The sequence below is a fragment of the Lissotriton vulgaris genome, chromosome 1_1 (genome assembly GCF_964263255.1).
Source record: "Lissotriton vulgaris chromosome 1_1, aLisVul1.2, whole genome shotgun sequence".
Taxonomy (NCBI): Eukaryota; Metazoa; Chordata; class Amphibia; order Caudata; family Salamandridae; genus Lissotriton; species Lissotriton vulgaris.
Window position 1 is genome coordinate 1,531,321,173 of NC_141685.1, and position 12,142 is coordinate 1,531,333,314.

A 12,142-nucleotide genomic window follows, 5' to 3' on the forward strand; every position below is an offset into this window, starting at 1 on the left:
AGAGTGGAGGGTTGGTAAAACAGAATGGACAATGGGAGGAGAGTGGAGTGTTGGCAAAACAGAACAGACAGTGGGCAGAGGGGGAAGGGTTGGCAAAATAGAACGGACAGCGGGAGGGTAAGAGAGAGAACCTGCAGACTCACGCATTTAATAAGTGTGCATAACAAAAGTATAACAAGGGGGTGGCAGGTACTCACCAGACAGACGCAACAAGCGGTGAAGGATAAATGAAAGTACCAGGTCTGTTCCTGGTGGAATCGAGTGGGACGCTGGCAACAAGGAGGGCTAATAAATTAAACTGGAGTTGGTGCACCTGCGAATTGGGGAAAGTAGCAAGTAACATATGGACCGTGCCAAATAATTAACAGTTACGTGTTCTCCGAGGTGGGGGGCTGAAGCGAGGAGAGGCTCCCCAAGGGGACGTGTGCTCCGAGGCAGGGGTCTGAAGTGAGGAGAGGCTCCCCAAGCGGCCATTACGAGCATGAAAGCCACCAAAAAAATGAAGGGTGAATCTGCAGCGTGCGAGGAAGCCCCCCCCCAGCTTTAGTACAAAAAAAAATGAAACAGAGCACGGTGTCCCTGAAGTGGACGTCACAAATATATAAATAAATAAAGTGAGCGCGCTGTCCCTAGTGGGCGCCACGCTCATTAAAGTAATAAAAAAATATATACAAATCATTATTAGACAAACGTAACACAATGCTAAATGCACAACCCACATGCCAGTAATGGTAAACAAAAAAGTGCTGAGCCAGTAATTACAAAACAGGCAGTCTCACGCCGCCAGTAAAAGATCCAGTCTGGGTGGGCGGGGCTAAAAGAGGACAGAGCTGTAACCAGGAGGGCCTAAAAAGCCTCAGTTACAATCAAAAGATACAGTTTACCATAACAAATGACATAAACCAATCAAAATAACAGGCGGAATCGAAACACCACTTCTGAAAGTGTATTGATTACAAGAAGCCCTCGCAGAGCGAGCAGCGCATGCGATGCAACGCTAGGCGAGATCTAAAAAAGGAGAAAAGTGAAATGAAATATTTACCTAGAAGCTCTCAAATTGTCCAAGCAGGGAAGCTGGGATTGTTCCCGGTTATCGATCTTTCACGCTGCGCTATTCAGCAACTAGTTGGTATCCCTTTCTCTCACTTACTCTACATCATCAACGATTTGTCTTTAATTCTTGGTGCATGAGGTTACAGGTGGATGGCAGGTGGAAGCCACGTGAAACTGCGGCTCGTTATGGGTTCGAATTTCAAAGTGGCCCTTGAGCTGAGCCAAGCACCTGTCTAGAGACTTCAGTGGCTCACCTGCCTGCATGGCTGGGTTTAAGATGAATGTTCTGAAACGCTGAGAACCACCACGTCCAGTACGAGATTATACCACGTAAATATAGATTGCCAATGCTATGACCAGCCTTGTTGCAACTTAAAATGGAGGAAGACTATTTTGTCTTGCGAATGAGACAGGTATCTTGAATAACTGGATCAAACCATAAGATGCCGTCGACACAAGCAACAGCCTATGTTTTTGTGCCCCATGCTGTCCTTGCCACATGTCTATGCTGATGTAGTTTCTACCAACGTTTATGGAGTTTGTAATCTCTGCACAGAGGTACACAGTCTAGCATACTAGGTTTAAAAAGAAAATTGTGTATTACACTTAAAAGCCATGTTGTGCATTCATATACATTTTACATGGTGGGCAGTGTCATAAAAATATTATTACTAAAAGATATTTCATGGCATTTGCCCTTCACCTCGTCTCACCCAGTTCAGCGTAATGAAAAACACCTGTTGGATCACATATAACCGACGTACTGTGTCAGGTTAAAGGGTTAAAAAGAAGGGTACGTGGAAAACAAATATGAACTACGTCATTGAACGTATGGGTAATGTCATGGCTCATGGTCCACCAAAGCACCATTGACAAGCAGGGGCTTTGAGAGAGGTGACACCGTGGGTCTCCCCCGAACTTCCCGGAAAGTAGCATCTACCTACCAACAAGGCAGTTTAGATGGGCTAGTGTGCGGGGTTTAGGCAAGAGTGTCCCCGGAGCAGGCCCGGCACCAGGATTTTTGTTTTGGGTGGGCCAAAGGCGCATTTGGGTGGGCCACTATGGGTCCAATTTGTGACTTCATCTGGTAGCCTACAAGCCCTAGATTATATCATATCTACTTGAAACAGTCACCATCATACAACGGATCGATTCTGTGTGTATACAGAGCATGTGGAGAGTTATTTGAAAGTAAGAGCAATGTCTGGACGTAAGTGCAAACCCTCAAATTCCAACAGGCCACGCTTCAAAATGAGAACTTCCATGCCAGATTATCCACTTTTCTACCATCCCTCTCCTGTGCACCTTATCTCACAGCTGACCTTGGGCCCCAGCCCCTTATCAGCCACCATCCAGCTTCACTTTCGTTATTCCCACAAAAAACATTAGTAAAATCACCTTCAAACTTAAAACATTGAATATAGCAGTAAATATAATTAGCGCACACTTTAATATGTTCCACAGTTGCCCTAATGACCTGACTGCTAATTAAACAAAAACAGAAAGGCCATAACATGGCCGGCTTTAGCACTAGTGCGAAAGTATTTTTGGGTGACCCACCAATTACCTCTTTCTCCACAGATATTATTACTACCACCCTCCAACAGTGCCTTTAATCTCTCCATAGTCAATCTCTCATATGCATTTCATTTGTTGTATAGCACTACTCGGTAACTAGACATAATATCAAAAAAATAATATTGAATGGACATAATATCGAAGTCAAAATATAGAATGGACAAAATATCGAATGGACATAATATAGTGGTTAAAAATATTGAAGTGAAGGTAAGTAATATTGATTGTCAAAATATTGAAGTATATAATATAGGCATTAATCGAATTTTTAATAATATCGATTTTTTTTAAAGTATTTTGTATATTAGTATATGTGTTAAAAGTGTATATTATTTTTGTAATGTATGTTTAATTATTTTTAAGTAATGATTTTTATGTTATTTTATTTTTTGTAATTTAATTCTGTAGAGGGTTGTGGGTTTATAGGGGAATAGGGTGGGAAGTAGTTTAATGTTAGGAAATTAAATATTAATTTTTAGGAATTATTAATTATTTTTAATTTAATTTAGAACTTTAGTTCTGTAGCGGGTTGTGGGTTCATAGGGGAATGGGGTGGGAAGTAATTTAGTTGTAATTAACTAAATATTTGTATTTAGTTATTGGGATTGTTTTTAAATTTATTGTTAATTAATTTTTAATTGGTAAGTCATTTTTATTAATTGGTAATTCATTTTTATTAATTCAATACTTGATAATTATGTTAATTGTATTAATTTTCTTTCCATAGTGGGTTGTGGGTTTATAGGAGAATAGGGTGGGAAGTAATATAATTGTAATAAATTACATATGAAAATTATTTTTGTGTATTGATAATTAATTTACTGTTAATTTATTATTAATCGGTAATTTTTTTATTATTAATTAATTTTTGTTATTGAAAATTACTTAGTTGTTAATTCATTATGAATAGGTAATTAATTTGCAATAACTCATATTTATTTGTATTTATAATTGATTATTTATTAAATAATATGTAATGGTAATTAATTTTAATAAATTTTTTATTGGTATTGATATTTAATCTATTTTTATTAATATATTACATTATTATTTTCCCTACTGTTGCAATCACTGGAGTGGGAATAGTAATTTTTACCCTCCTGCTATCCAACGCTTTCTCTACTGTTGTACTCTCTGGAGTGGGAATAGTAATTTTTACCCTCCCACTATCCAACGCTTTCCCTACTGTTGCACTCACTGGAGTGGGAATAGTATGTTTTACCCCTACACTATTCAACGCTTTCCCTACTGTTGCACTCAGTGGAGTGGGAATTGTAAATTTTTACCCCTACGCTATCCAGCGCTTTCCCTACTATTGTACTCACTGGAGTGGGAATTGTAAATTTTACCCTCCCGCTTTCCAACGCTTTCCCTCTGTTGCACTCTCTGGAGTGGGAATAGTAATTTTTACCCTTCCGCTATCCAACGCTTTCCCCACTGTTGCACTCACTGGAGTGGGAATAGGAATTTTTACCCCTAAGCTATCCAACACTTTCCCTACTGTTGCACTCTCTGGAGTGGGACTGGTAAATTTTACCCTCCTGCTATCCAACGCTTTCCCCACTGTTGCACTCACTGGAGTGGGAATAGTAATTTTTACCCCTACGCCATCCAACACTTTCCCTACTGTTGCACTCTCTAGAGTGGGAATAGTAATTTTTACCCCTACGCTATCCAACGCTTTCCCTACTGTTGCACTCACTGGAGTGGGAATAGTCATTTTACCCTCCCACTATCCAACGCTTTCTCTACTGTTGCACTCACTGGAGTGATAATAGTAAATGTTACCCTTAAGCTATCCTACGGTAAAAATATTGAATATTTTTTATTGATATTACGTTTATATATATATATATATATATATATATATATATATATATATATATATATATATATATATATATATATATATATATTACCTACTGGCGGTCGCCAGTAGGTATATATAGTTAGGATTTTTTCTCTATGGGATTTTTGAAAATTCTATGTCTAATAACTTTGGCGTTTGTGGACGGAATTGGCTGAAATTTTCAGGAAAATGGAACATTTTGTTTCTGAGCAGCCCCTGACAATTTGGGGGGGTTTCATCAAGGGGGGGCCGAGAAAAAAGGGGGGTCCCAAATCGCGTTTTCCCATGTTAATTTCCATAGGGCGGTTGGCCTCACTTTTAGCTCGAACGGCTGAATGGATTTGCACGAAACTTGGCAAAATTGTAGGGACTGTTAGCCCGATGTGCCTTTGCTAGGTCTTAATATATGTGCTCCAGTGGATTTTGAGTAATTTAGGTTCAAAAAAAGATATATATCTGGGCGGAGCCTAACCACACATCTGATCTGATTGGCTGTCAGCACTTCATCCAAGAAGTGTTGGCAGCCATCTTGGGACCAATATACATGATAGCACCTCATTAAAAAGCATTGTAGTTAATAGAGGGTTTTAGGACTTTAGTTACATTATAAATCATTTGTTGATGGTACCATACTCGTTTTAGGAATTGTGGTGGGTTCTAAGGTGATTTTACCATGTGAAAAAACCTTCTGCTGTGATATCATGAATATTGTTTGAAAGAAAACTAATATCTCATGATTTTCCCACAGTGGTTTGGAAGGGGATCTATAAGCTAAACTGAAAGCATATTTTCTGTAAATTCACATTATCTTTCTCAGTCATGTGAAAATGAAGTCTGACATTCTCAGTAAAACATGTACATCCAACAAGGACAGAGACTGTCAGTTGATTCCTTTGTGTTCTACTGCAGCCTCCTAGAGTGTTCTAAAGAACAACTAGAGCGCTAACAGTCCTACTTATTACAAAGGTATGGCACACCTGAAGCCATCTTGATTGGAATAAAGTGGTAACTCTTAAAACATTTAATTTAAAAAGAAACAACATGAGGGGGTATATTTTGCCATAGAAAGTATGATTAGTGCTGCAGAATGAAAAATTAGGGCACATTTTGAGTGACTTCTCAAATCCTTTTCTATTTCATTAAAACATTCTGACATGCAGTCTCCCAAAATGGCCACCAGAGACAAAAGAGCCCAAATGTAGCCCAAATATCACCCAGATGTAGCCCAAGTATAGCCCAATGACAGAATGTCCCAGAGTGTTCTAAAGAACAACTAGAGCGCTAACAGTCCTACTTATTACAAAGGTATAGCACACCTGGAGCCATCGTGATGGGAATAAAGTGGTAACTCTTAAAACATTTAATTTAAAAAGGAACAAAATGAGGGGGTATATTATGCAATAGAAGGTATTATTAGTGCTGCAGAAAGAAAAATTAGGGCACATTTTGAGTGAATTTTCAAATCCTCTTCTATTTCATTAAAAAATTCTGACATGCAGTCTCCCAAAATGGCCACCAGAGACAAAAGAGCCCAAATGTAGCCCAAATATCACCCAGATGTAGCCCAAGTATAGCCCATTGACAGAATGTCCCAGAGTGTTCTAAAGAACAACTAGAGCGCTGACAGTCTTACTTATGACAAAAGTATGGCACACCAGAAGCCATCTTGATTGGAATGAAGTGGTAAGTCTGAAAACACTCAATTTAAAAAGGAACAACATGAGGGGGTTAATTTTGCCATAGAAAGTATGATTAGTGCTTCAGAAAGAAAAATTAGGGATCATTTTGAGTGACTTCTCAAATCCTCTTCTATTTCATTAAAAAAATTCTGACATGCAGACTGAAACATGCACTTTGAATACCAGCAGCAGACGTCCCTGGTGAGCAGTAGCTTTACTACAGTGATCTAATGTGCAACTAGAGTGCTAACATTCAGAATTTATGGCAAATGTGTGACACATCTGAATGCCTTCTTGATGGAACCAAAGTAAACAAGCATTAAAAATGCAATAGATCTCGCCCTCGTTTAAGTTAAAGCCATTCTGTTTGTAATGAGGTGGCTTTTTAGCTTTGCTTTTATTAGTGTTTTTTCAACTTTCATGTAAATAACATGCATCTGTATGCATATAAGTATATGTATGCATGCATTTATATTTGTATTTATATAGATATACAGATGATATATGTTTATATATGTATGTATATATATATATTCACTGAAAAAACCATAGGTTATAGACCATATATAGTTAGGAATTAGCATTTACAAAACCTTGAAAATTCACTGAAAAAACCATAGGTTATAGACCATATATAGTTAGGAATTAGCATTTACAAAACCTTGAAAATTCACTGAAAAAACCATAGGTTATAGACCATATATAGTTAGGAATTCGCATTTACAAAACCTTATTTTACTCACACAAAACCATTGCAATTCCATATATAGTTAGTTGCACTAACTATATATCGCGCACCCACAATCCACTGCTAATGATGTCACATATTACATCATTCATGACATGGTCAGTGACATCACTGATGACATCACTGATGACATCTCAAATGACATCACTGATGACATCACTGATGACAACATCCAGTGACTGTATGTTTCTGTAAAGTTAAAATATGTCTTACATATTGAAGAATGAGTGGATGTATAAGTGTCTGGATGAAGGATTTAGTAGGTGCATGACTGACTGTATGAGTGAGTGATTAAATGTGTCTCACTGAGTGCATGGGTTAGTGACTAAACTGTCTTAATTTGTGCATCATTATGTCTGTTGTTCTGTAAACTGTTGCATGTGTTGATAAGTAGCTATATGAGTAACTATATGGGTTATTGATTGGTTGCCCAAGTATTTGTATGGGAGACTGAGTGTGTGTGTGGGTGGCTGGGAGGTGTATGACTCTGTGCATAGATGTGTGAGCAGTTGATTCACTAGATGTATGGTTTCAAAAGTGCATGTAGAAACAGCTGTATGGGCGGTTGACTGTGTGCATGAGTGTATTGGTGAGTGAATGGATATCTCAGTGCTACATGTCAAAGTAAGTACATATGTAAAACACAGTACATGTGAGAGTTGACATATATAAATAACTGTGCATAAGAGCCAGTGAATGTGTGAGTGGCTGTATGGATCATTGTGAACTTGTATCAGGGATTGTATAAGAGAGTAAATATGTGTTAGTATATGTTTGAATAAGTAAAGTTTGTATAACTGTATAGTTGAGGAAATGGAGGTGTGATTGATTCTTTCCATGACTGACTAGGTGTGTGAGTAACTCCATGGATGAGTGACAGTCTGTGAGTGTCTGTTTACACTGATTGTATCTAAGGTTATATTAGAGTCTGAAGAGGTTCATCGTATTATCACATGAATGATATCATCAGTGATGTGATCAGTAATGTCAAATGAGATGTCATCAGTGATGTCATCAGTGATGTCATTTGAGATGTCATCAGTGATGTCATTTGAGATGTCATCAGTGATGTCATCAGTGATGTCACTGACCATGTCATGAATGATGTAATATGTGACATCATCAGCAGTGGATTGCGGGTGCGCGATATATAGTTAGTGCAACTAACTATATATGGAATTTCAATGGTTTTGTGTGAGTAAAATAAGGTTTTGTAAATGCGAATTCCTAACTATATATGGTCTATAACCTATGGTTTTTTCAGTGAATATATATATATATATATATAAAATAAAAAAGAATGTTTATTTTTTTAACACATTAATTATTTATTAATTTTAAGGTTAAGTATTTTTAAGTATGTTTTAGTTTATTATATGTATTATTTCATTATTTTAAATTACTTTTAAGACATTTTTAAAAATTCGATATTTTGATTAACTATATTTTTCACAACGATATTTTTGATTCAATATTTTTTTACTTACCTGTTTGTAGATAGGAATTCGATATTTTTGTACTTGATATTTTGTCCTCGATATTTTGTTAGGTTGATATTCTCCTCATCGATATTCTGTCAGTGATCCGCGCTACTCATATTAGCGTAGGGTGTCAAAGTACTTTACACAACGCACACATATTAAAGAGGCAATGAATCATACAAGTATGCAAATCAGTCTATAGGGAATGCCAAATAAGCTAATGAGGATTACAAGGTGTAGGAATCACATGTCATCCATGCTGGTGGGCAGTATATTTTAAGAGGGTTTGGGCTGGAGAAGCACAAACTCAGGAATTAAAGCATTCCCCCGTGGTTGGGGGTTGACTTTACTAATAAAAATGTAAATCGGCCCAAACTCTGTTTTAGCAACATTAAAATAATGAAAGACTGGGGAAGTTCTAACTATACAGTAACACAAAAAAGTGAAGTTCTAACTATACCGTTCATGTTTGTAGGCAGCTCTTTGTTGACACTTCATAGGTCACTCTCCTATGTTAGGATTGTAACTTCTGAACTGCAAGGAAAACAAGAATCTCTGTAACCCACTGAGCTATCCACATGAAATAAAGCTTACCTGCATTTCAAAACTACCAACAGGCAAGGTATTGCTCTCCAGCAGGATCAATAAACACCAGTTATCTGGACATTTTTTTATTGTTGTCTTGCACCCAAGGGAATGATAATGATAAAGCAATTTAAATGAAGCATACACAAAGTATGTGCCTTGCTGGGCCTGTGCAGATTTAAAAAATATAAACAAAAAGTAACACATTCTCTTACCTACTCTGTTAGTCAACCGTTGTGTCACAGCCGGATCTGATATGCAGCTGCAGGGATCAGGAAAGGTGAATAGGAATAAAGAAACGTATTTTCTCCAGCACTGAACAGAAAATGAAATATCCACACTGTAGGACGGTAGGCAAAAGTTGCTCGGCGCAAAATAAAGAATGTGTCCCCTTCGCTAAGCCCCTATTGTTCCTGCACGACACAGCCCACCTTTCTAAAAGGAGTTGAGAGATTATGGATGGCTGTGAGAAAGAGCCCAGGCCAAATCACTCAACTCCCAGAACAGGAAGAAGAACAACGTTAGGAGTAACATTTTAAATTAAAGATGTTATTTTTTATTGGCCTTTGCGCCGTCACTGTGAGACCCAAGTTTCATGTTTGGGTGGGCCCGGCACACCCGGCCCCCGCTAGAACTGGGCCTAGCGAGCATTTTTTCTGCGCACTGTAAGGCTTAAATTGCTCACTCACCCACCCTTTCTTCTAGACAACTTGGGGAAAGGAAGTGGAGTTTTATTTGAAGGTAAGGACATTTTGGGGTAAAAGGGATAAGGAATTAGCGTTCTCTGACCCGACAGGTCGCCGCAGTTAGTTGTTTTTCCACTGGAAGGACGTGTCTTCCAGTGTTAGGAGCATGGTAACTACAACTAAAAGCTGGATATGTGTAGGTGTGTGTGTGAGGGAGGGGGCGGTATTAGGCGGGTCAGTGTTTGATGTCAAGGTCCTAGGTATTTCTTCAGAGCCCATTGCAGCTGCTATTACCCACAGCACCTGCCACTGCTGCTGAATGCTAGCTTTACATCTCTAACCATCACTGTCATACAAGAGCGGCATATTGGTCTTTTCCAGGTCACCTAAAACTGTATGGAAGACCTAGAAGGGCTAGTTCTATCACACTTTTAAAGTATATTGATGTTTATGCAATAGCCTCTGTGGTAGACACTGCTAAAGTGTTTAGAAAAAAGTGGCAACACCGAGCACCAGTAAACACCCGCAAAAATTACGCACTGGGAATGGGTTGACCGAAAGTCCCGGTCTTGACTGGACTGTCCTGGTTTTGGGTGTGTGTAGGAAGCTGGTTCTGTATATATTATACCAAAGTAAGGTATAGGGTGCACAGATTCCAGTGGATCCCCAGAGGCTTACAGAGGCTTAAGTAGACAATACTAAAAGCTCTATTTGCTGTAGTGTAGTCAAGCAGTTAGGCTTATCAGAGGGCTGTGTTAAGGATTTATTGTACACTCAGGCAAGAAATGATTACACACACACAAAGACTGAATCCAGACCAAAGGTTTTGTATAAAAAGTTATTACTTTACTATTTTATTTCTAGAACCAAGAGGAAGTCAGTTACAGATGAGTAACAGTTTCAAAAGCAGTAATACCTTTCAAATGCGGTCAGAATTATTTTGCAAGGCAGTAACAAATGCTTGACAGCATTAGAAAAAGTTTTGTATAATCTGATTGAAGCAGTAGAACTTTTCAATAGAAGCAGATAGACTTTTGTATGCAATAGGTTTGTAAATGCAATCATATGGGAGGAAAACAGTACTATGTATTAGCAGGTCAGTACTCAACTTACAATCCCAGTCTTCAGGGTGTTGACCAACATTGGGCAGGGTTCAGTTTTAAGTAGGTTCTTCACCACCAGCGGTACTGGGGTAGCTGGGTGCAGAGGTCACTGGGCTCAATTTAAATCAATGGAGACTAAGGGTACCTCAAAGAGACACGGTTAGCAGGTAAGTACCAGGGGTTTCAGGGTAAAGGCCCAGGGGGTTAAAATAAGCACAGGGCGGCACAAAGCAGCACCAAAGCTACACCACCAGCGGCACAGGGGCGGCCAATGCAGGGTGCAAAATCAGTATCGGGCGCCCAATGCTTTTCAATGGAGGTTGTCAGTCACACAAAGAGGCTGTAGGCTCTACCAGGAGGCTGGTTGAAGGTGGCGACTCGCTGGGCAGGTTAGTTGGAGGGCTCGGGGAGGTCAAAGCACCGTCGGTTGAGCTCCCCATGGCTGAAGGGCTGAGGATGCAGGGGTACCTTATGGTGTCAGATCTTCTGTGTTGGAGCCGTTCAGGGTCAGCGGGGCCCTTTCGTGTTGAGGCTGCAGGTGACTTCATGGGGTCTAGGAGAGGTCAGCCACTTATGGAGATGAGGTCAGGATCACTGGGTAGAGTTCACAAGTTAGGTGAGCCCCTCCAGCTCGGGCCGTGGGCATTGGATGCAGAGTGGGCAGCGGTCGCGGATCCTTCTGGATTCAGAATCCTTGAAGATGGAAGGGAGGGAAGCTGTCCTTGGGAGATCTGGACTCTATTGAAGAGTGGCAGCCTTCCTGGGGTTCTTGGAGGTCGCTGGCCATGGGACAGGTGTCGTCTTCTTTGCAATCTCGAGATGAAAGAGACAGGTCTGTAGGGTTGGGGCTAATACAGTAGGTGTCTTCTTGCTTTCATGCACTGCGTCCTCTTTGTCTGTCTTATTCTTAGGTTGCAGGAATCTGAGGAATCGAGGTTAAGTGGTACCCCTAAATACTTAATTTAGGGACGTTACTGGGACTGGCAAGATGGTAGCTAATGGGGTACTTACCTTTAGTGTGGATGCAACCTCAGAAAGGCCCCTCCCTCTGGGGAGGGGCCATTCCCTAATCTGATAGAGTCAAATCCTTCCATTCAAGATTGATGATTTCCTAAGGAGGGGGTCACCTTGGTTCAGGGCACCTTGGGGTGGTCCTGGCAGAGAGGGGACACACTACTCATGGCTACTAATTTTCCAGCCAACCTTGCTGCCAAACAAGTGGGGCTTGGTCAAAGGGGAGGGCATTTCAACTTACTGGAGAGGACCTGACTAGCATATTAAAGGGCAGGAAGCCTTTGAGGCTCACTTCCCTGAATGCTGTTCCTGCTTGGGGGTAGATGTGAAGCACCTCCACCCCGAACGTCCTTTGTCCCTACCCAC